This window comes from Topomyia yanbarensis, chromosome 3 (assembly GCF_030247195.1).
Source record: "Topomyia yanbarensis strain Yona2022 chromosome 3, ASM3024719v1, whole genome shotgun sequence".
NCBI classification, from domain to species: domain Eukaryota; kingdom Metazoa; phylum Arthropoda; class Insecta; order Diptera; family Culicidae; genus Topomyia; species Topomyia yanbarensis.
The window spans coordinates 295394090-295415150 of record NC_080672.1 but is presented as its reverse complement, the minus strand read 5'-3'; the positions used below and the strand labels follow the sequence as shown (position 1 = coordinate 295415150).

The window sequence follows — 21061 nt, the reverse complement described above, 5'->3', positions numbered from 1 at the left end:
AAAGTTGATTTTCCCATACAAAATCCCATGTAAACTTTAAACAGCGGGCGCAAAAATATAGTTTCAGGCATCGAGCTAAGAATTTTCACAGTTGTTCTAGGACCCAAATGGTACCTAAAAAGTTGCTCGGAGCTGGAATGTAATTTTTGTCCCACCCTATTGCTCATTTTTTAGCAAACGTTTTATTTAAGTATGCGACTATTGGTACATCCACCCTACTATCCATTGCGTAGGAAATGAAATTGATAGTGTTTCTCGTACTCCACTCTCTCCCTCCCTCGGAGTCACGGCTAAGCTGGAGGTCAGCAGTCGACGTCATAAGCGCCACTTGAAGCTGCATCGAATGACCACGCGAACGCGAACCTTATCAACAAACCAATTATCCAATCAACCGACGCTTTCGGGCAAATATTTGTCGGCAAATTGATTCTGCCGAGGTTCACCGTAAATACAATTACCCCAGGGTCGGGTGGGTTAGCTCATCGAGCGGGAGAAGTGCAAAGTAAAGTCTTTTTAAAGAACGACAGCGATCCAAGTTCTAAAAGGATTGAATAGTTGGCGCAGGTTCTTAAGCTTCTTCCTTCCTAGATTGCAGTGTGATCGATAAATAAGCAATAAAAAGTCGACTTTCGTTTGCTTACGTTCCACAATGTGATGGTGTACGTATCCTGACGCGATGGCATGCGCGGGTGCCTCGAAGGTCAATTTGCTGTCAATAATTGAATATAATGTGATAATGGAGCAGCCAAGGGCGCACGGTACCGATCAAATTGGATGTCGTTGACGTATAGTGCTTCCAGACTTACGTAGGGGGAGGTGAGGACGAACGTGTCATTGGCAGTTGTTAGTTTTAATGCGAACAACAAATGGGATGAGCAAATAGGGTGATGGAACCTATTTCAGGTCGTTTTCATTTCAATCCATAAGGTAACAATAAAAATCTATATCAATCAATCTAATACTGTTATTGTACTTTACCAATCAGTCTAAAGCCGAGATGTCCTTTGCTGTATCAAGAAGTCGTCTCCACTTCACTCGGTCCACGGCTGATGTTATTGTGCCTTTTTCATAATTTCAAACTACCATTTCCATTGCTGTTTGTACCTATATTCAATATAAAGTTCAGTGATCAGTTGCATAGAGGTGAATATAATTTCATTGGAGAACGCTGGTGCAGGTCGGCAATCCACAGAGTTTGTAGGATGGCTAGTCAATTAACTGAATTGTGCATATTATTCCATTTTGGGTCTTGAGCTCAAAATCATTGCAGGAACTTGTTATAGCGGTGTTCTCATTGATAGTATCCTCATTCGTATAGTAGTTAGGGCAGATGTTGCAATGGCGGCAGAAAAAGCAGAGCCCGGTGTTAACCAATGTTCATCTATGACACGATATCAGAGGAACAGAACATTTCTGAACTCCAAGAACAGATAGATAATAGATATATACATAAAGCATGATACAGAGTTACCCTCGGAGCGTATATACGTTTTTTTAGTCCACGCAGGGCAATTTCGAGGTTTTGGATTTTTTTCGTCTTTTGTGTGTGCGCGTTAACCGTTATTCGTCCAGCAAAGCAGCAGCAGCGTTTCGTTTCTTGTAAACTGCCTGGACGCAGTTATCCAAGATAAGTGTACCGCTATTATATTACATTTCACATTCTTATCTGTTACCGGTATGCAATAGGTAATGGCCCGTGCAAAAATAACTTTCCCTGAGAAATAGTTCGCATCAAGCTGAGATGGATGTCGAAATAAAATCGACCCTCCTGCTCAAACTATCTCCATGTTCCTCAACCGGACCCTTCGTTATCTTTTTCCGGGGCAGAAGCCAAAAATGTGGATTTCTCGAGTTCTAACGGAACGAAGCAGGCAAATGGTATTGCTGGCCAGGGGCCTTTCACGAAGGAGCACAGAGTATATGTACCAGATAATCGGGTTGAAATTGACGGGGTCGTCTCCGGTTCAAGATTGAATTGCGCGAATCTGCTGATGCACACAGTTGGCTGTTTTAAAGGCCCAATTCTCAAGCCACTGAAGATACTGGACTTCCATTCAACATTTGCATTCCTCATCATTCGCAGCTAGCGGGAAGAGTACGTACGTCAACTTAGACTCCTATCCGATGAGCCTCGCCGGGTCTGCTCTACCTAACTACATCCTCTTTGATAATATTCATCTACCTGTTCGCCATTTACTGCTGCGGGTCATGGACTGTACTAATTGCAATCAACTGGATCACACAGCCTCCCGTTGTAGCAAAAAGGTTCGTTGTGGGAAACGCTTAGGGAATCATTTGGATAATTCTTGAGAAAGGGATGTTGAAATGTGTCTCTACTATGGTGGAAATCCACATGATCTCCCGATATGTCCCGCGTAAAGACAGCGCGAGGAGAAACTTAATGGTTCCCAACAAGGACGCTCTATGCGATCTTTTGTATAAATACTAAAGATAGCTGGGCCACCGGTATCCACGAATATCTATACTAACTTATCTACTGACGAATGCAACTCTGATAAACATCCTCTGCTGCACCCTGAATCTATAGAATATTTCCTCACCTAAACTTCGTTGTAAAAGCCAGACGGTTTCCCTTTCAGGTCCTCCAAAAATGAAAGCTCGAGAAAGTACTGGTACAAATCCGAAGCATGCATCTCCTGACCTCAGAAACCTGAGCTCAGAAAAGGAGTTCGTAGCACTTCTTGGGACATAAAAACCCCGAGTATTCCCATATCTCAGTCAGAGAAAGAAACCAGCGCTGGCTTAATAAGTTTCTCTGACATTGTAAACCGTATGTTGCGCCCTCTGCTTGACATCCTTCCGGTTAGATTGCAAGTGAAAGGTAATCCTTGATCCCCACGGCAGCGACCATTTGCCAATCCTAATTACTATTGCTAACGGTTCAGGGTCACTGAATGCAATCAATGTTTCGTATGATCTCGCACGAAATATTGATTGTTAGAGCTACGCGTCGGCGGTATCCGGTAAGATCAAGTCCACACAAGAGCTTCCTCCGGAGGAAGAGTACGGGTTGCTGGCTGACTTGATTCTCGATACCGCGATTCAAGCTCAGACTAAACGCGTACCAGACGTGAATTCACGCTGGCCTCCTCCCAATCCATGGTGGGACAAAGAGTGCTCAGCCGTGTACGCGGAGAAGGCCGCTGCGTATAAGACCTTTTGGGACGACGGGCTGCCAGCTAGCTACCGACAGTAGGCGATGGCGGAAACGCGCATGAAGAGTTTGATAAAAACCAAAAGGCGTAGCTACTGGCGCCGGTTCGTCGACGGACTAACGAAAGAAGCATCGATGAGCACTCTTTGGAGTACAGCCCGGCGCTTACGATACCGAAACAGTACGAACGAGAGCGTGGAATATTCAAACCGTTGGATACTCGATTTTGCCAAGAAGGTTTGTCCGGATTCCACTCCGGCACAGAAGATCTACCACGCCGCGTCCCCTCACGATGACGCCAACGAAAACGAAACATCGTTTTCGATGGTGGAGTTGCTCATTTATCATGTAATAATAACACCAGACATAATCAAATTTAACTTGTAAAAGAATCTGCCAAGAGACGCATGTTGAATTTATTTAGTAATTGAGGAATTCCATGAGAAACCGGCCGACCACAAAATATGACCATCGTCGATTCGAACTAAACATTGAAGTTGTGTTCGGTTTATGAATTTCCATGTTTTTCTCTGACAATAGCAATATTTTGATACAAGAGCAATTTTTCAAAAGGGCGTAAACATTTCTACGTGCATTACTTTCATTTTTTTTGTTTAATTACTGTATTTTATACAGCAAAACATTCGGAGAACGATTTTCAGGGAATAAGTATTTATGTACGAAAAAAGTATACACTGAAAGAAATGTTGTGTCATTTTTCACAAAAACAAAAATTTGTGTTAATTTAGATTGCAAAAAAACCCATTTTTTCTAATTTTTTATATTTTGTCAACGAAAACCTAAAGAGAAAAGAAACATTTTGAATGTAAATGAATGATGGAGAATTTATCGGTAAAAAAGTTTTTCTAACAATAACTTTATACATGTTTTTAAATTTCATACTAATTGACATATAAAACTGTAATTTTATTATAAAATATAATTCTAAGTATCATTTTAAATCAAAATTCATTTAACAAAAATCTTCCAACATGCGACAGTTTTCGAGATATTTGGATTTTAGTTCCAACAAAAACAGTTAATTCGTGTGGTTATACCCTTTTTAAAAGTTATGACAAAAAATTTCGTATAGTTTCAAATGGTTTACAATATCACCTTGATGTCAAAGAGAAAGTTACAGAAAATGTTATGGGCCTTTTGAAAATCTTATTGTTGAAGAAGAAACGCGAATAACTTCTGAAAAGGTCGTAATAAAACAAAAGAATTGAGTCCTAAAACAAAATTTAAAACATCTCGAGAACCACTACATTTCAGAAAATTTTTGTTATGAGCATTTCGTTTTAAAATGGTGTTTAGAATCATATCCAAAAAGAAAATTGTATTTTTGACTGCAAATAGTATGAATTATAAAAATATGTCAAAAGTTGTTGCTAGGAAAACTTTTTTATTGAAAGCTCCATGATCCAAATACACTTAAAAAGTTTCTTTTACATTTTTAAAACGATAAACATTTAATTTTTGACATTTTATGATGGGGTAACGCGAAAATTTTTTAAAAGGGTATAATCACACGAATTAACTGTTTTTGTTGGAATAAAATTCCAAATATCTCGAAAACTCGCATTTTGGAAGATTTTTGTTAAATGAATTTTGATTTAAAATGATACTTAAAATTATATTCTGTTACAAAATTACATTTTTTTATGTCAATTAGTATGAAATTTTAAAACATGTATAAAGTTATTGTTAGAAAAACTTTTTTACCGATAAGTTCTCCATCATACAATTACATTCAAAATGTTTCTTTTCTCTTCAGGTTTTCGTTGACAAAATATAAAAAATTAGATAAAATAGGTTTGTTGCTATTAAAATTTTTAACACAAATTTCTGTTTTTGTGAAAAATGACACAACATTGTTTTCAGAGTATATTTTTTCGCACATAAATATTTATTCCCTGAAACTCGTTCTCAGAAAGTTTTGCTGTATAAAATACAGTTATCGAACACATTTTGAAATTAATGCACGTAGAAATGTTTACGCCCTTTCAAAAAATTATTCCTGAGTCACAATAATCGTACTGATAGTGGAAAATGTTTAGTCTTCCATGTCGGAGAAACGTGTAAAGTTTCAAGATTGTCGGTCACGATTTTAAATATTTTCGGACAGTACGTCGTGGAATTCCTGAAGTTTCTTGAGAGCAACATTGTCCCACATGTTTGAGGGCAAATAAAGGTCATCGCCAATCAAAAATCAGGAAAACCAGCCTCCGATCACAACTCGTATTGACCGATTGAAATGCTGTCCTGTATCCGGAAGTTGTTCGAGAAAATGCACCTGATTCATCTCTACAATTGGGTCGAAGTAAATGGCTTGCGGTCAGATAAATAATTTAGCTTCCGCAAGTCAAAGGGACGAACGATTGTCGTGTGTTGCGTTCAATAGAAATTCAATTGGCCTATGCTCGCAAACAGCAGATGACATCAGTTTTCTTTAATATTAAGTAGACTTTTGATTCAGTTTTTATCAATATTCTTTCTGAGAAGCTGCACCAGCATGCTCTTGCAACGATTTTGAACGAGCTTCTGCTAAACTTCCTATCTAAAACATGCATTTTTTCCATGGTGATTTTTCAACATCATGAATTAGCTACTTGGGCTATCCCCAGAGCCCCCTTACAACTTTACCGCGAATGACATTACCGACCCAACGAACAATTTGGCCGAATAGTTGCTTGAACAGATCTTGTTCAGCTTATTCTCTCGTGTCAAAGGCTTGTTCAGCTTCGTTGTTTGTTTAGGGGTTGAATCGTGAACCCGTTAATAATTGAAAATTTTGAGAAGTTTGTCGAGCTCAACTCTCAAACCCAATTTTTGCCCTTGTTTTTCGATTAAATGGCATCAATCCCTCTTCATATTATCCCAACCGTGTCAATCCTTCTCATGCTTCTGATTCAATTGTATTCTTCGGCATATCCATGAAAATGAAAATCGTGTTATCCCGGATCCCATACGTCCGCCAGTGACTCCAAACAATTTTCGTAGTAAAATTCGGGAAGTCGACTGCAACAAGATATTTTACACCGACGGGTCAAGTCTCGAAGGCTCGACTAGCTTCGGCATATTTAAACATAACCTCACAGCTTCATTCAAATTCAATGATTCTGTTTCAGTTTACGTCGCAGATCTCGCTGCGATTCAGTATACCTTTGGGCTTGTTAATACTTTGCCCACCAATCATCACTCTATTACGTCGGACAATGAATTTGTTCAATATTTCTCATCAGAAGACGTTAGAAAGTTGGTAGACATCGTGGAGCAAAACAGAGTTATGATGGTTGCTACATTCTATTATCCCGATGTTACCAACGAAACCTTGGTTTAGAGGAATGTGTTTGAGTAGGGATTTCATTCGTGTGATGTCTTGACTCTTGACTACACATTAGACTCTCATCTCCGACGTACTGGGCTCGTGAATAGTGGAATATGCACTTGTGCCGACGTTTTTCAGGATATTGAACATGTTTTCAGGATATGAACGTGTTGTCTGGGCATGTGCTAAGTATTGTTCTACCAGATCTCAACTATTGGATTCCCTTAGGGCCCGAGGGAAATTACCCAATGCTCCGGATCGGGATGTACTGGCTACTCGCGGTCTCCTTTATTTGCCCCTCGTATACACCTTCCTAAAAGCCTTCAGTATACAAATTTACCTGCCCCTTTGATTTTTCTTATCATTCTCAAAAGAATCCTTTTCCGCCTGTACCGTACACCATCGATGGTGTGATGAGACTTCGAGGTGACACGAAACATCTCTATCGTATGAGTCAACAAACACGATACCTACCGCACAAACATTACACACGCAACTCGGTGTGTTGCCGATCCGCATCTGAGCAGTACTACGAAATCGTCTGGAGGAATTCATGCCGGCCTAAGTTTGTTATGTCTCCGGATGAAGAGCGTGTAATCGATGCAGTTGATCTCCCGTTTGCCTGAAACTGAAAGTTAATATTTTTCTTCTCCCTGTCATCATTTTCCACCATCACTGCTCTGTTTCTGATATCCAGATATAAATATTCCTGCTTCTGAATATCTTGCCGTTTGTTCTCCCTGCATTTTCTGGTTTTTACTGCAGAAACACAATTATGTCGTTAAAAATGCCTAACCGTACTACTACAGTTATGTTTCGATTGTATCACGCCTAGTTATATATATATATATATATATATATATATATATATATATATATATATATATATATATATATATATATATATATATATATATATATATATATATATATATATATATATATATATATATATATATATATATATATATATATATATATATATATATATATATATATATATATATATATATATATATATATATATATATATATATATATATATATATATATATATATATATATATATATATATATATATATATACATATATTTTTTTTTTTTCTACGTGGTTAATGGACAACCCCCAGGTTGAAACGAATGTTGCATCCAGCTTGTAAGTAAATCATAGATTATTTCATTCATAGCTACTGTGACTCGCTGGAAGTGTATGGTGAACTACCATGCGGTTACATCGTTTCCATGCATGTGGGGTGTATACATAGATTTTTTATTTTCAAAAAATTATATCTCCGAAACCTCTAGATCTGGTTCAAAAATATGTTTGATGATGTTGTGTAAAATCGAATGATCTTTCAAATAAAAATACAAAAATATGGAGTGTTCAAGGACCTTCGCAGTGAAAATGAAGAAAAACTATTTGATACATATTTTGTTCGCACAAAACTCAAAATTTTTTAAAATTGGTGATATTTCATATATTCACGAAATTACACTTGAATGCCTTTCATTTGGCCTATAACCCATGAAAATCGGTTCAGTAGTTCAAAAGTTCAACTTTTGAAAAATCACGATTTTTTGAACCCGTCTAACGTGGAAAGGGACACCCTAATGACGAAATAAAAAAATATGTATCTAATATTTTTCGTTCGGTAAGGAACGATTATACCAAATATTGCAGAATTCTGAGAAATCGTGTATCTTTTTTTCATGTTTTTCTACATGGTTAATGGACAACCCCCAGGTTGAAACGAATGTTGCATCCAGCTTGTAAGTAAATCATAGATTATTTCATTCACAGCTACTGTGACTCGCTGGAAGTGTATGGTGAACTACAATGCGGTTACATCGTTTCCATGCATGTGGGGTGTATACATAGATTTTTTATTTTCAAAAAATTATATCTCCGAAACCTCTAGATCTGGTTCAAAAATATGTTTGGAGATGTTGTGTAGAATTGGAGTATTCAAGGACCCTCGCAGTGAAAATCAAGAACATTTAATGCGTATTTTGTTCGTACAAAACTCAACTTTTTTTAAAGTTAGTAATTTTTTCTTGAAACTACACTTAAATACCAATTCTGACAGATCGTATCGAACTGCAAGATAGCTGTAAAAATTAAATTTGAGTTGTTTGACGACTGTTGTTAATTATTCTGAGGATGTTATCGGCTGAATCAGTCAAAATAAAACGGCAAAAAGTATTGCTTCTTAATCCGACAGTTTCGGTGATTTGAAATAAAATCACCGAAACTGTCGGATTAAGAAGCAATACTTCGTTTTTGCCGTTTTATTTTGACTGATTCAGCCGATAACATCCTCAGTGTAAAAATTAAAGAATTTTTGTTATTATTTAAAAAAAATTAAAATATAAAAGAAATAAATTGGCGCTTTTAAGCTAACGGAAACGTACTCTATCAAATAAATGAACTAAAGAATATATATATATATATATATATATATATATATATATATATATATATATATATATATATATATATATATATATATATATATATATATAAATATATATATATATATATATATATATATATATATATATAAATATATATATATATATATATATATATATATATATATATATATATATATATATATATATATATATATATATATATATATATATATATATATATATATATATATATATATATATATATATATATATATATATATATATATATATATATATATATATATATATATATATATATATATATATATATATATATATATATATATATATATATATATATATATATAAAAGTCAATGTTTGTATGTAGACTCCCAAACGGCTTAACCGATTGCAGTAAAAATTTCTACACAGTAGGCATTCGTTATGGAGCGTGCTTGTGTGCCATTGGTTAGGGATTATCTGTCCGTTTGATGGCGCTTCGGAATAAATTGTGTTTTCCTCCTATTTCGCTGGAAGTCGCAACAACGCGCGACGGGTATTAGCTAGTAATTAATAAAAACAACCAAACCATTAATGTTATCAATAAACAAAGGGTGTGTACTTTACCGTCAACTTTTAGGCAACATTATATAGATGCAAGTAAACCTCAATTAAGAGTTAACTGTTGTCCGAAGTCGACATGCATTAGTCGTTAACTTCAAAGATTTTATATTAAATAATTGATTTTTAAGAGTCACCCGAAACGTAACAAGCGAAATCGATATAAAATAAAAATCGTTATATGTAGATATAAAACATTTTTCAAGAAAGTTGCCTAGAAGTGATTTCTCTACATTTCTTTGGAAGGTTAAGCTCTCCTATCTGTTTTTTTTCTTCTGGAGATATTTTTTTTCAAAAATCGAGAGGGCCACCCTAATTTGGATTTCACCAGAATGAAATGGCACTTATTGTGGCGAATTTGTTCCGATGACATGGAATGTATAGTACTCACAGTTTATTAGTACAGGATATACGACTAAATCGATTTGTGGCCCATGGTGATTCCATTAACTGGTAGAACAATCTACTAGGCACACGACCAGCAATATGCTCGACATCGCCAGCAGGAGATCTCCCGCCAGCAGGCATTGCATTTATCGCTTATATGAGTAAATGAGTCCGGATAATTTGCTACTGCGACAATAAAAACTCACATTTTCACACGAAAAGTTATTGGCACTCACACAACTTCTCCGGATAAATACAACGTGTTATTTCTCCGGATAAAGAACACCGCCGGAGAATGAGCGAATGAGTATCTATCCTTTTTGTGCTCGCTGACTTGCTGTCGCAATTCCAAAACACGAAAAAACAAGTCTGTCGCACTTCTTTGCCGCTTTCCTTTGAAATTAAGTTTATATTTTGACGCTTTCATTGATTTCAACGAAATTAAAATATTATCACCTTCCCCGGTGAGAAGGAAAAAATCAAATAAACTTTATCCGGAAAATTTATTCTCACGCTATTTGTGGAGACGGAGAATATTGCGACTCATCTCGGAAAAGTTGGACATTGGATAAGCCTCTTCTCGCGTGAGTGAGAGAGAATTACAATGCCTGCCCGCCAGCACTTCGAGACTCTTTTGGGATTTTCGATTGATTGACACCGGTGTAGTGGATTGCACTGGTTTTGCACTTTCTAGCAGAAGTGTCAATGGAACATACCCAGTTTTCTGCACTTCTGCTAGAAAGTGCAAAAACGGTGCAGTTTCAGTGCACTCCACTACACCGGTGTCAATCAATCGAAAACCCCATTTGTGTGCATCGAGTGCATGCACCCTAAGGCGATACTGGATTCTTTTGTCTTGCGGTCAAGGCCGGCAGATAACATGGGTAGTATGGGTAGTAATACCCACTCGAAAAAAACTGAGTGGGTAATTACTCATTCGAATTTTTGGATCAATTAAAAAACATTAAATCGGCCGCGCATGTATCTCGGGCATACATCGCGCACTTTTTAAAACATCGTTGTTTATTCAATTTTCACATACAAGTGATTTAATGTGAGTGTAAATGCAAGCGTGTGTATTTCGTAAATCGGACAAATCCCTAGTAATAGACCACTCACCCTACTACCCACTCGGGCTGAAAGTACCTATAGCCTCGGTATACGGTATCTATAGATGAAATCATCTAAAAATAGAAGCAAAAACAAAATCATAACAATAGATATCTTCATTTGCAAATTTCACTTTTGATTTTTGGCGCGAAGACTGTTTATTTTTCCGTATTGCGACCTCCTGCTTAAACGTTCAACTTAAGCACATCGGCTGGTCGAAAAAAATATCTGACGCACGTAATGTGAAATATCTTTTCACTCTAAAATATGTCGCCCAGCTGGTTCGAACAATTTAACTACCACGTAACCAAGATGTTACCATCTCTTTCTCACACTCGCTATCGAATCAGCTGACGGCGTGTTGAATTCAATTTGCCTTCCCAATAGAATTACACGGTCGACTCGAGCAGCAGTAGAGCACCACGGGGATGGTTGAAAACTGAAGGAACTTAATCGCGAATCAGATGTGCCTATCGTTTCGCCTAAGAGATGGTTTCACTTACAAACAGGAAACAGATATTAAACATCCAAACATAGCGTGAACATTTGTTATGAATTGCACTTTACAGCGAACGAAGCGACCTGATGTCCTTCCCGGCGAAGGCCATATTACGCTTCGGACAGATTTATGCTTCAAAAGGTGTAATCTCGTAATTGCGCTCAGCATCGGAAAAGGATATGACCCGTAAGGGCTCCACTGGTATGGAAGCTGTTGTTTTGATGTGGGTACTGAATATTTATGTGGCGCCACGAACATTTGGCTATCGTGGGAATTCAGTTCCATGTGCTGATGAGAAAGAGGAATCGATTGTCGGACTGTTTGTATCATCAGGGAAGAAGCATTTGGTTGGGTTTGGTAAATTACTTTCAGTAGTTGTCGTTTTCTAGAAATGTGGTGAACTGAATCGTTCAATAAATCACACATATTAACGTGTTTGTTTTTTCTTTCTTTTCAGAAAATCATCTTCCTGAGAAACCAGTTTGGTTTATTAACAAAATGGTAAGTTCCGACTCACAAGAAAAAAAAAATACTCACAGAAATTATTTCGGGTAATTCGTTTCACGAGCTTCGAATGACAACTGAGTCAAAATTCATCAACCAGGCCCACCAAATTAGATGAAATTTCAATTCCGATGGAAGTGGAAGATACATTTTTGGCAGTATTTGGTGTTGCAAAATCAACTTTGGTTGGCAAAGCTGTATCATTGTGCAACATGGGGCCATTCATCTTGGGTTTTTGCGCCAACCGCTGTCAGTTCATACATTTTGACGGCGGTAGGGATTGGACCCTGACTTATTATCTTTTCGAACTGAAGCGATATTAGGCAAGATCGGTTGGGATCTGTGGTCACATGCTGACAGCAAGAGGGAACAAACGACGCGTGCGTGACGCTGCTAGTGTATTTGGGTACCCAACAAAATGTCGCCGAGAAAATGGTAGCCCGCCATTTGTATGGTGAACCCTATGCTGGGTACAATAGCAACGAAGTTTAATAATTATGCTATTTTATAAGTTTTCTACGTAGGCCTTGATAGTTTGACATAGAATAAAGATTTTCATTCCAAGTTTGTAACTCCACGAGAAAAGATTTGTTTCTCTTTCTCTGCTGTGCGACAGGTTATCGGCCTGCTCGTTGGAAATAATGGAAGGAAGTTAATTTAGCCTGCAAAAGCCACAAATATTCAAGTTGGCGTTTCAAGCTGGAGCTGCTCCTTATCCGTGAAGATCTCTGGCGATTCATCGAGCCAGGAGTAAACCAGCGACGGAAGCTGAAACCATTTGGAATGCTGGAGATGCTAAGGCAAGGGCCACTGTTGGCTTACTCATAGACGACAAGCAACATGGTCGCGATGATTCTGAGAAGCCTCCCCAGTTGTTTCGATACTCTCACTACTGCCCTCGAAAGCCGTTCAAACGACGACCTCACACTGGAGTTGGTCAAGCGGAAGTTGCTTGATGAAGCAGCAAAGCGACAAGGACCGGAGAATGATTCGGTACTGAAAGTTGGGCATGGCAGAAAGAATAGGAAAGCTCTGTTATGTCATTACTGTGAAAAAGCAGGACATAAGCAGAAAGATTGCAGACAGTTTATACGGGATTCGCCGAAGGAATCTAAAGCTGAGAAACCATCGCAGCGAAAAGCGGAGACAGTATCATTTGCATTTGTAACTGGGTGACTGGAAAGCGCGGACGAAACCAAACCATGGGTTGTGGATTCGGGTGCAACAAGCCACATGGTTGCTGAGCGAAAATTTGTCAAGAAGCTGTACGAAAGCGACGTTAAATTTGTAAAATTAGCTGATGGTAAACTAGCGAAGGTAAAAGTAGAGGGTCCTGTAGAGATCTCATGCTGCAATGAAACCGGCGAACGACGAGAAATGAAGCTGAGTGTTGCTTTATTCGCACCTAGTTTGGCAATGAATCTACTATCGGTGTCAGCACTAACGCACAAACAAGCCACGGTGATTTTCGAATCAAGCTGATGTCGGATCAAGAGCGGTAATATTACCGTGGCAATTGCGAAGCCAAGTCGTGCTATTTAGAACAATCGAACGAAGCCATACTGACGGCGCAATGTGAACACAATTCGAACTGCGAACAGGTTTGGCATAGAAGGTTAGGACACCGAGACATGAATGCGATAACAAAGATGTTGAAAGAAAAATTGGTTAACGGTTTGGAGATTTCAAAGTGCGGCGTTGTTGAGCCATGCCAATGTTGTCTTAAAAGTAAAAGTTCGAGAACACCTTTCCCGAAAGAATCGAAATTGAAGACGAATGCGAGAATGGATCTGATCCACAAGGACGTATGTGGACCGATAGAGGTACCATCGGTAAGCGGCTATAGGTATTTTTTGACATTCATCGATGACTATTCGCGTTATTGAAATGGTAAGATGCCTATTATTTGATGCTAAATTGGAGCAGTGTTACTGGGCAGAAGCTAGCAATACTGCAGTGTATCTGCAGAATATCCTTCCAACAAAAGCTTTGAACGTGACACCATATGAGTTTTGGAACAATAAGAAGCCAAATGTGGAGGGCCTGAAGATTTTCGGAAGTTTGGCGTGGGTTCACATTCCGAAACCAAAGAGAAAGAAGTTGTCTGCAACCGCTCAGAAGCTTACGTTTGTGGGATATTTGCCGGACCATAAGGCGTACAGATTCCTAGACAGAGTTACCCAGAAAATCATCATCAGGAGGGATACGAAATTCTTCGAAGGCTTCCCTGAAGATGCTACAATCACCAGTGAGTTTGATGCGATACTGAAAAAGAACGATGTTCAGTTACCCATTCCTGAAGATGCGGATGAATACGACTCGGCAGCTGAAGAGCTATCGGAACAAGAGGATGATTTCAATGAAGACACTGACGATCAACCAACTGCTATTGAGAACGATACCAATCTAGCTCCGACCAAACCAAGAAGATCTGAACGAGTTACGAAGGGAGTTCCGCCGGAACGATATCAGGAGGTTACCAACTTAATGAAGCATTCAACAGACGAACCTCGAACCTACAATGAAATGAGGCGAAGTTTAGAGAGAGCTACTTGGCAGTTAGCGATGGAGGAGGAGATTAAGTCACTTACTGAAAACCAAACGTGGGAACTGATTAAGTTACCACCCGGAAGAAAAGTAGTTGGTTGCAAATGGATGTTCAAAAAGAAGGGAGATGAGACAGGTAACGTTGTGCGATACACAACAATGTTTCACGCAACAATACGGCACAGACTTCGACGAGGTTTTCGCTCCAGTTATACGCCAAGCGACCCTACGAACGATATTGACTATTGCAAGTCGTGACGATAGCAATGCATAATGATATTAAAACCGCTTACATATGCTAATCTAGACGAAGAACTATACATGAAGCAACCTCCTGGTTTCGCCAAAGACAAGACAATGGTGTGTCGCCTAAAAAGAAGCATCTACGGGCTCAAGCAATCTGCAAGGGTATGGAACCAAAAAATTGACAGCGTCTTTAAACAAATAGGCTTTCGGAAAACAACGGCGGATTCGTGCCTGTACCTGAGGGAAAGAGAAGGAAAATTTACGTTACGTTGATTTATGTAGATGATATGACCATTTTTACATTTCTTATAAAAGAAATGTATAGAATTCGCTCAAACTTTCAAGATTTTTTCCGAGGCCCGGAGGGCCGAGTCTTATATACCAATCGACTCAGCTCGACGATTTGGGACAATGTCTGTGTGTGTGTGTGTGTGTCTGTGTGTGTGTGTGTATGTAACGGACAAATTCTCATTCGTGTTTCTCAGCAATGGCTGAACCGATCTTATCCAAACCAATTTTAAATGAAAGAACTAAAAAACAGTATGAACGCTATTAATTTGTTTTTGATTCTGATGTTTAGTTTCCAAGATATGAATGTTTGAATGTGTAAAAATGGCGTTTTTTGCAGTTTCTTGGAATTATTTGCCGAAGTTGACAATATAGATTAACAATTTATATTTTTTTGGATAGCTTTTACAAATACCTTTCGAACAAGCTATAGATTGTTGAAATCGGACTATTATCAAAAGAGATATTTAACATTAAATGCGGACGAAAGATTTTTATCATTTCCCATTGCCAGAAATATGACCAAAAACATGTAATCTATTTTTAACGCCAAAACGGCTTATTTTAGGTCAATAGTATCTTCGGAGAATTTAATGGAGGCAATATGCCCTTTCTTTTGGTATTGTGCTTTTGCTAATTAATCCCCCTATGAGTGAGATATTTTCACAAATTTTCTTGGAAGTGATTATATCGAAATGATGTCTTCAGCAAATTTGTAGCTCTTACTTTTGCGAATAACTTTACTGAAGACTTCAAATATCTATTTTGAATACTTTAAAAGTTATGGCTTGTTGTTTGTGGATTACTCTTTGTCGCCTATTTATTGTTCAATATAGTAATAATCCATTGAAATAAGCCAAACATTATTTCGATAAAACGAATTTTGTATTTCATTTTTCTATCTACAACCGCTAGAAATAATCACCGAACACTTCCAAGTTGTCTGGAAGGAACTTGATAACTTATCAGTGCAAAAATGTTCATTTGTGCGAACCTTCTGACTGCAATTTTTCTAACTCATGACCATCGGATCGATCTGAAACATATCGGAAAATGAAAAGCGAAATAAATAACTCCAAGCAATGGCGTTGCCAAGAGAAGGTTTTGGGGTTTAACACCATACAACGCCCCCCCCCCCCCCCCTTACCACACCCAAAAAAAAATGGATTGAAGTTGAAAATTTATTGATGCAGACTGATTTAATTCAATATTACAATAACAATTATCTGATCCGTACATTGATATCCTGTTGTTGTAAACATCATGAGGACTTTTGATAAATTGTCGGAATGGGGTCCTGATATGTAACTGATCTATTGGTCTTGATTTCACAGTTGTCTAATTGCATCAATATCAAAATCCTGCCTGAAAACATTCCAATAGAAAATTCCAGAGTTCTGTAATCAATCATAATCCTCAGATTTCTTTTCAAATTGAGCTCGTTTTTGTAGAGATGTACTGTAATAAGGGTCTTTATTTAATAGGAAGCGAAGTTAAAATTGATTTAATGTCTATGAAACATAGAACAGTTCACAAAAAAAATGCATAACTTTCAACATTTGCTAAAACGTTTTTGCCTTTCTCATTCACTCTAAAATTCGTCAATCTAATCCCGACCGGGAGGGCCGAGTGTCATATGCCAATCGACTCAGTTCGTCGAGATCGGAAAATGTCTGTGTGTGTATATATGTATGTGTGTATGTGGAAAAAAATGTGACCTCTGTTAATCAGAGATGGCTGGATCGATTTGCACAAAGTTTGTCTCAAATGAAAGGTACAACCTTCCCATCGGCTGCAATTGATTTTTTTATTGATTGGACTTCCGGTTCCGGAGTTACGAGTTGAAGAGTGCAATCACACAGCAAATTCCCATATAAACTGAAATGAAAAATTTTCAAAATCAAATTTGTATTTTTGATGCCAAATGACTTTATAATGCATGAAACATCGAGATTTTATGTAAACTCGAAAAAAATAATGTTTGACAAAAATTGATTTTTTTGGGACATTTTTGCCTTTCTCATATAGAAAGGTTATCCAATCACTCTAAAAATCGTCAATCATACCGGCCCGGAGGGAGTATGCAGTAAGTGGTTGCTACTTTTAAATTAAAACTAGTTTAAAATTTCTTAAAAAGTTGAAAATTTTCGGCAGGACCCGAACCTCCCGGATCTTACTATGTGATACTGAAACATCGCTTGAAACCAGCGGCGGTCAGTATCTCAAGATCGTGGCTGTCGATCCATTGTACGTATGTGCAAATCGAACTGAACATGTAATATTTAATTCCACCATTGTATTGAACATAACCAGCCATGGAATCGTAGTCTGGACAAATGAGAAAAGCACAATTGCACCACTAGATGGATTAAAACAGGTTTTCATTTTGGGAATGCGTCGAGTTGAGACGAAAACGTAATATGATTAATATCGAGGATAACACTTTCCGAATGTAGAGAGAAATTTATGAAAAATTACGATTTCCATTCGACTCTAGCAGGTTCTGATCGATTTTGATGAGCATTTGATTTTTGTTGTATGACCAATTATATGTATAGGTCAAATGTTCAAAAACAGTAATTTAAGGTCAAGATAACATCATTTTGAAACCGCCAATTTCGGAGGGTTAGTATCTTCGATGAGTTTTACAAACGTTAAACAGCGCATCATTTGATAAAATAATTTTGACGGTATATCGTCCAAGAAGTATTTATGGTGAATTTTCTCAGGTTAATATTCATGACTACAATAAAGTCTCAACAAATTCGCTAAAAACACGAACTCTGTTACTATTTTTTGAAAAATTAATTCTGCATAATTTTAAAACTTCAAAAATTACGGTTTCGGAATTATGCCGTTTGGACAGTAAGATCGATTTTCACCAAACCCCCACCAATTGTAAAATTGGTATTGTAAACAAAATGTAAGGGTGATACTTCAATGCTGATAGGTGGGACCGAAAAAGTAAACAATCGTCAAAGGGGCGATACTATCATTTTGTCAATTTCAATAGCAAACACAAATTTTAATTTAATAATTTCAAATACTTCATGAAGTTTTGGGTTTCGATCACTGAATCATGCAATCTAGGATGTAAAAAACACAATATTTCTTAAATAGGAAATAAAACCAAGTCTGGAAATATTCACTGTTGATTTTCTTTGAATGGTGTCACTGCTAGTATCGCTTTTTTTTCCAGAAAAAGCGTTGATATTTAGGTCTCAGTCGCGTTGAAAATTTGAGTAAAGTATAAACTTCATTCCGATTAAAAAAAAAATTCGATTTTTTGGCTCAGTACAATATACATAACCCCTTTAGAAAAATTCAGTTTTCCCACCACAATGCATTGATTGAGGAATTTAGATATTTTATTAACAGAGCATTAGCAATAATTCGTTTGTATGTCTATTTTATGGGCCACTTTTTCGCTTTCCCATTGATTTGGTTTGAGATTTCTAGCACTGATGCTGTCATATGCTGATTTGAACGATTCTCTGAGTCCTGTCACTATCCCATGTAGTATGTGTTATCAAAAACATCGCGAAGCATCAAGTTCTAAATGTTCTCAAACGATATAATATCCGAAGAGAGTGATAAGAGTTATAAGAAATGTCTCATCACACTGTTAGGTGGATTAAAAGCGTTTTTTAAAATCCATACAGGAGTTTCTCGAGATTGAAACTATGTTGAAGAAAGAGTTCAAGATATCACGGCGTTGGCGAGTTGCGGTATTTTTTGGGAATTCACATTAAAATGTTCTCGGACACTACACGTTGAGTCAGGTGGGTTACATCGAGAAGCTTATTGAACGGTTTGGACATGAGAACGCAAAACCTTCAAAAATTCCCCTTGACCCGGCATATATAAAACAAAAGGAGGAGAAGACATTACCTACAGACTCGTCGTACCGCAGTTTAGTTGACAGTTTGTTATATATCGCGGTTATCACAAGGCTAGTGCTAGTGCTTCGTTGTTAATTGACAATTCATCGTCATCGTCGATAACGTTAACCAACCGTCAACGTCACCGGAAACTCCGTTAACGATAATGTTCGTCGAATTCATCGTCATCGTCGATAATTCATCGGCGGTTATCGCGATACATTTTGCGTTACTTTTCCGTTTATTGGAGTTGAAGTTTAAGCGGTTAACTTCCAATTATTTGGAAATAAATACCGATTGAAGGATTTAATGTACAGAAGGCTCCAAGGATGTCAAAATGGATTTTTTCAAACTTCTATAGAAAGTGTTGTATATTGAAGGGAAAGTTTTTGGCAGTTCAAAATCAATAGTTTTGGACATTTTCAATGCACAAGGGGATCCACCGGTCCACAGTGTTTCCAAAGTAGTGATAGAAATGGTTTTGACCATGAAATGATGTGTGGGGACGTAGTATTCGCGACACTTCTGCAAAACCTGACAAATTGCGAATATTCGTTCGGTACTGGCGCGGGAAGCCATGAATCCCGCTTGGTAGTGCCCCATGAACTCCCTTGCAAATAGTGACAATCTGTGGCAAAGAATTTGCGAGAGGACCTTGTAGGCGGCGCTAAGTGCGCGGTATTTGCTGCATTCCAACCTATCAACCTTTTTTTAGATTTGGCAAACGACACCCTCCATCCACTCCACCGGAAGAATCTCCTCCTCGAAATTTTTGGCGATTACCCAGTGCAGCGCTCTACCCAGCGTATTTTAATAGCTCGCTGGGTAGTTGATCTACACCGGCAGCTTTGTTGTTTTTCAGCCGAACTCCTTCTTGACTTCTTGGAGATCAGGGGCCGGCAGCCCCTGTCTTCTGCGCGTGCTCCAAGATCCGTTGCCATACCGCCTTCGTCCGCTGCTGCTACACCGTTGAGGTGCTCGTCATAGTACTGCTTTCATCTCTCAATCAGCTCACGCTCGTTCGTAAGAAAGTTGCCGTCTAAGTCCCTGCACATATCGGCTTGCGGAACGTAGCCTTTGCACGAACTGTTCTGCTTCTCGTAGAACTTCCGTGTGTCGTTTACGCGGTACAGTTGTTCCATCCATCGTTCCTCCTGTTGGCGTTTCTTTCTCCGGAGGACCGAGATTTACCTGTTCCGTGCTTGTTTGTATCGCGCCACATTCTGTCTCGTTCCGTGCTGCAGCATCCTCGTCCGTGCTGCATTCTTCTCCTCTATTAACTGCTTACATCCGTCATCGAACCAGTCGTTTCCTCGATTCGGAATCGCTATACCTAGTGCCGCTGTAGCAGTACTACCTGTGGCGGAACGGTTCTCCCTTCAGCCATGTTCAAGAGTAGCTGTGCCCAGCTGTTCTTCCGTGTGTAGTGCTGCTTCCAGCCGCTGTGCATAATCTTGGGCAACCCCAGCGTCCCGAAGTTGCGCGATGTTGGGCCTTGGCGTCCGACTACGACGAGTGTTGTACACCGTCGAGAGTTTTGAACGCATGCATACTGCTACTAAGTAATGGTCCGAATCTATATTCGCACTTCGGTAGATAGGAACGTTGGTGATATCAGGGAAGAATCGCCCGTCGATTAGAACATGATCGATTTGGTTTTCGGTTCGTTGGTCAGGTGGTCTCCAGCTGGCTTTGTGAATATCTTTGCGGTGGAAGAACGTACTTCGGACTACCATACCACTGAGGGCTGCGAAGTTAACGAGGTTCGTTGGCCGTTGTCATTCGATACGGTGTGCAAGCTGTTTGGTCCTATTACCGGTCGAAACATTTCCTTTCGTCCTACCTGGGCGTTCATATCACCGATGACGATTTTCACGTTCCGTTGCGAACAGCCGTCGTACACCTCCTCCAGCTTAGCATAGAACGCTTCCTTCTCGTCGTCGAGTCTCCCATCGTGTGAGCAGTGTACGTTGATGATACTGTAGTTGTAGAAACGGCCTTTGGTCCTCAACTTACACATCCTTGCGTTGATCGGAGTCCATCCAATCACGCGTTG

The 21061-nt window shown here is 38.5% G+C and overlaps 1 protein-coding gene across 17 annotated transcripts in view; it reads left to right on the top strand.

The window, feature by feature from the left end:
• LOC131690825 (uncharacterized) overlaps window positions 1-21061 on the top strand; it is a 396059-nt gene that overhangs the window by 241930 nt on the left and 133068 nt on the right. For all 17 annotated transcript variants that reach the window (XM_058976882.1, XM_058976878.1, XM_058976881.1 and 14 more), the window contains one exon: window positions 11997-12040. The gene's annotated coding sequence lies outside the window, so the exon portion shown is untranslated. The remainder of the gene's footprint in view (window positions 1-11996; window positions 12041-21061) is intronic.